Below are 5,728 nucleotides of genomic sequence, written 5' to 3' on the forward strand. Positions count from 1 at the left end.
AGAAACTGCGCGTGCGCGGTGCCGGCCAGCGGGGGCGGGGCTCGGGGCGGCCTGGACGCGGCGGACAATGGGAGGGTGGCCGGGGCCGCGCCAAAGCCGGCGGCGCAGACCGCGGGAGGGGAGGGCGAGGGTGCGCTTGGGCGGGGGGGGTGGGGCCTGGCCGAGGAAGGGGAGAGGCTGCGGAGGCGGGTGCGGAGGGCCTGCGGGAGAACGTGGTGGCCCCGCCGCTCGGAGGGGCGTTGACGTAGGGAGGGTGGAGCGGGCGCTCAGCAGGGGGCCCGGTTCAGCGCCGGGATGGTCAGCGTCTGGACCCTGGCTCCCGTCCACCTGGCTCTGAGTTTGTATTTTCTGAGTTCGGAACCTGTTCAGTTTCTTTTGTGAAGCAGGGCCACTCCCTGCCCATTTTAAGTTGGTGTTTCAAACAGTTTAATGTAAAATTGTAGAGTCTTGTGGGCCACTTAATGTTGAAAGCTAAAATGTCTTTGTTTTAAGAGCCTGAAAACATTTTCTCAAAACTGCTAGTGGGAAGTGGTGGAGACGCCTGCTTGGCAGAGATGCCAGCGGAACTGCAGCTCTGGAGTCTGGGAAACTGCACTAACATGGCAAGTTGTGGAGGAGGTCTCCTGAATTAGCCTTTATTTTATTTTATTTTATTTTTAATTTAAGCAATGAGATAGAGCAAGGAGTGCAGTTGTCTGTGCAGGGGATAATCTTGAATGTGAAATTCAAAATTCTACCTTTGCAAAATATGCCACCACATCCCGACATATATCAGAACATTATTTCCATTCCTATTCCCCAGTCACCCTGGGCTCAGTCTTGTGCTCAGATTTCAGAGAATTTTGTGTTATGGGTGGGGGGTCCTCCATGTCCTTACCTCTTGCTGGTGGAAGTGGAGCTCTTGGGGTGACCGTGGAACAAGAATTTCCTGAGGCCCCCACTGGAGGGTGAGGTATCCAGAAAGCATTATTGATGAGGTAACATTAAGGGATTTCCCTTCCAGGGTCCGGTCTTCCTCTGACCCACCATGGAAAAAGTCCCATCTTTGTCTTCAGTCCTGCTGGAAACAAAGCCACTTCCCAGGGTTTCCGTTCCAGGTTAAAGCACAATCCAGTCCAGCCTCTGGCTAGCTTAGCTTGTGTCCCCAGCTGCAGTCTATCGCGCATGGGGTCCCCAAAGCCATGGGCCATGCGGCTTCTAGGGACACATGGCAGGGTAGTGCAAGTCACAGAGCAAGTGGGTGCAAAGGCAAGCAACCAAGAGGAACAAGAGAATTCCTTTGTCTGGGGATTATGTATTCCCAGATGTTCTTGGGCTTGCATTGGGATCCACCCTCCTGCCAATAACCTTTGTTCCCAGGCTAGACTGACAGGAAAGCACCTTCCCTAGTCATCTCGACTTCACTGCACATGCACAGATTTTCTCCTTTGTTCACCCAGTGATTTGCAGAGAATAAACCTGTAGTTCCCTGGGGAGAGTGAACTCACAGCTTATTGGCGAGGTTCCCAAGATGACCATGCTTATAAAGTCTGGCCTTCCCTTTGCTTTCTTCCTATTTTTAATATTAATAAACTAGGTAACATAAGGACAAGAGCTGGAAGGATGAAGCATGTGATAATTTAGGGAACCATCTATTTAAATTTTTTAAAAATAATCCACCCCTAAGGATATTTTCCCATTGATTTTTAGAGAGAGTGGAAGGGAGAAGGAGAGACAGAGAGAAACACCAATGTGAGAGACACATCAATTTGTTGCCTCTTCCATGCCCCGGACCAGGGCTGAGAGCCTACACCAAGGCACGTGTCTTTGACTGGAATCGAACCCAGGACCCTTCAGTCCACAGGGCAATGCTCTATCCACTGAGCAAAACTGGCTAGGGCTAGGTCACCATCTATTTAAAATATATACAGCAATAACTTTTACAAAATAAATATAAATTATATTGGTATTTATATATTCTACACTTGAGAATGATAAACTCAAAATACCTTTGTTGAGATAAACTTTTCTGCCATCGTAATTCATTTGTCATTAACTTCTGTATATAATACAATTTCAAATTCACTTTATACAAGAGTAGAGTGTTTTTAATCTGTATACTTTTTATATTTTTTGTTTGTTTTCTACTTATGAGATTCTCTTAGTGTGGATAATAAACCCTGTAAAATATATATACCCTTTGGAAAACACTTAAATTTGTTTCCACCTATTGAATATGAATACTTTTACAATATTTCTAAAGGCATTTGGTAGAGATTTCTATCCGCTTTTAGATGAACCCTAAAGAAAAATAAAGCAATCTTATCAAATTCCCAAAGGTCTCATTTAAACTTTCAATAAACTTTAAGGCAATATCCATGAGATAATATCCATCATGAAATACATGTTTCTTTCAAATCTGTACATGTGGAACATTTCTGTCCAGTAAGAATAAGATAAAGGCATTTTGGATAAAATGTCACTGACATATTCTTTATGAGATGTTTCTGAAGTTTTAAGCATTGGTTATAGTCTTTCCATGTTCATTATATTTTACTTAATATTTTGTAACATTCAAACATCATTACTCATAAAATTTATAAGATTTCATTCCAAACTTAATATCATGATAATCCCTGAAGTATTGAGATTTGGATAAGAACGTTGCCATGCATAATATATATTTAAGATTTCTTTCATGTATATTTACTGACGTTTGGTAATGCTTGACTTTTGGTAAAATACATTGCCTAATTCATTGTACTAGTATTTTAAGACACCTTCCCCAACTAGGAGTTTATCATGCTTAGTGAAGATTAATCCTTCCTAAAGATCTTTCAAATTCATTATATTTTAATTCCCCCCCCCCTAATATTTATAACTACTAGAGGCCCAGTGCACAAAATTTGTGCACTCAGGAGGTCCCTCAGCTCAGCCTGCACCCTCTCCCAATCTGGGAGCCAGCCCTCGGGTGATGTCTGACTGATGGCTGGGAGCAGGCCTAAGCTGGCAGTCTGGCATCCTTAGCGCTGCCATGGAGGCAGGAGAGGCTCCCGCCAGTGCCACTGCACTTGCCAGCCATGAGCCCAGCTCAGGACTTCTGGCTGGCTGAGTGGTGCTCCTCCTGTGGGAGTGCACTGACCACCAGGGGGCAGCTCCTGCATTGAGCGTCTTTCCCCTGGTGGTCAGTGCACGTCATAGTGACTGGTCATTCCACGGTTCAGTTGATTTGCATATTAGCCTTTTATTATATAGGATGATGTTTATTAATGAAGAAACTCCATACTGTTTTCCACAGGATAATTAATATTTCCTTTGTTAAATATTAATTATCGTTCGTTGATTTGTCAATGATAGCCATTCTGACAGGTGTAAGATGGTACCTCATTGTCATTTTGATTTTCATCTCTTAGTGCCAATATACCTATGGATGAGGATAGTGGGGGGGGGGGGGTAAGGGCATGGGGTAGGGTGGGAATCGGGTGGAGAGGAGCTATGGGGGGAAAAGAGGAACATCTGTAATAATCTGAACAATAAAGATTTATTTTTTAAAAAAGAAATCAACCAAAGGACTTGTATGCATGCATATAAGCATAACCAATGGACACAGATACTAGGGGGGGGGGGTGAGGGCATGTGCTGGGGGTGGGAATGGCCAGGGAGAGGTCAAAGGGGGGGGGGGAAGGAGATATATGTAATACTTTAATCAATAAAGAATTTAAAAATTTTTAAAAAGAGATTAGCACCAGAAAGAAAGTGCTTCTTCCTTTCAGGCCGGCAGGATAGCAGTAGGTGGACAGTTTGTCAATTTTGTTTACTTTTGCAAAAACCAGCCCTTCCTTTCCATGATTTTGGCTATAGCTTTTACCTGGTCTCTATTTCATTGATTTCTACACTGATCTTTATTATTTTCTCCTTCTGCTAACTTGATCTCTTTTCCCCTTCTTTTTGTAGTCCCTTGATGGGTAATATTAGGTTGTTTGAGATTCTTTTTCTCAATGTAGCTATTTATCATTTTCAACTTCCCTCTTACAACTGTTTTGCTGCATCCCATACATTTTAGCTTGATGTGTTTCCATTTTCATTGGTTAAAAAATATCGATTTCTTTTTTTTTAAAATATTTTTTTATTGATTTCAGAGAGAAATAGAAACATCAATGATGAGAGAGAATCATTGATTGACTGCCTGCACACCCCCTACTGGGGATCAAGCCCGCAACCTGGGCATGTGCCCTTCACCTTAACTGGAATTGAACCTGGCACCCTTCAGTCCGCAAGCCATTGCTCTATCCACTGAGCCAAACCAACGAGGGCTATTTGGTTTCTATTTAAAAAAAAAAAAAAAAAAGTATTTTTATTGATTTCACAGAGGAAGAGAGAGATAGAAACATCAATGATGAGAATCATTGATTGGCTGCCTCCTGCACGCCCCCTCCTGGGGATTGAGCCTGCAACCCAGGCATGTGCCCTTGACCAGAATCGAATCCTGGACCCTTCAGTCCACAGGCCAACACTCTATACAGAGCCAAACCAGCTAGGACTGTAATATTTTCTTGATGAAATGATCCTTTTATCATTATATAATGACCGTGTTTTTTTGGTCTCTTATTACAGCTTTTGAATAAAGTCTGTTTTGTGTGATTAATTATAGCTACTCCTGCTGAATTTTGGTATCTACATTCATAAGTTATTTTTTCCACCCTTCACTTTGAGTCTGTGTGCTCTTAAATCTGAAGTGTCTCTTGTAAGCAGCAAATAGCTGTGCCCTATGTTTTGTTTTGTTTTCCCTTTAATATATTCAGCCAATCAATGTCTTTTGATTAAAGAATTCTATTCTTTTACATTGAGACTAGTTACTGACAGGTCAGGACTTGTTCAAGTTTTCTAGTTGTCCTGTACTTCCCGTGTTCCTTTCTTCCTCTATAGCGACCTTTTAGGAAGTAATGATTTTCTAGACTGTCATGCTTTGATTTCCTATTCATTTCTTGTGTATCTACTGTAGGTTTTTCCTTTATGGTTACCATGAGGTAACCACTACAAAACTGTTTTATAGACATAATAGTGTATTTTACACTAACTTTGATTGTATAAAAAACTTTATCTTTTTATCTGCCCTCCCACATTTTGTTTTTTGTCACAATTTAACCCATCTTATATTCATTAACAAATATTGTAGTTATATTTTTTGTTTTATTGTTAAGAGTATTACAGATGTTTCTATTTTCCCCTATTTGCACCCCTCAACCTGGCTCCTGCCCTTCCCAGGCCTTTACCACACTATTCTCTGTGTCCATTGCTATGCATATCTACACTAATAAAAGAGTAAGATACAAATTGACTGTACCTCCGTGACAACCACCAGCCAATCAGGAGTGGGTATGCAAATTAACCCACCAAAGATGGTGAGTTAATTTGCATACACAGGCTCCGAGTGGCAGGGGGCAGGGCGGGATGCTTGCTTTGTCGCCATGGTGATGACACAGGCATTCCGTACCACCCCAGCCACTCAGGGCCTCTGGGCAGCGTGGGAAGGCGAAAAGGTGCTCTGGGCCGGAACAAAAAGGAGGCTCAGGCCAAAGCGAAGGTGGTGCTGGCAGCCAGGAGAAGGAAGGCCCATTCTTGCACGAATCTTCGTGCATTGGGCCTCTAGTCCTATCTAATAATAGAGTAACATGTAAATTACCATCACTCCGCTACGCCCATGATTGGGCGGCGGGAGGCTGGGGGGCGAGACTCGGGGTGGCCTATC

This window comes from Eptesicus fuscus, chromosome 12 (genome assembly GCF_027574615.1).
Source record: "Eptesicus fuscus isolate TK198812 chromosome 12, DD_ASM_mEF_20220401, whole genome shotgun sequence".
Classification (NCBI taxonomy): domain Eukaryota; kingdom Metazoa; phylum Chordata; class Mammalia; order Chiroptera; family Vespertilionidae; genus Eptesicus; species Eptesicus fuscus.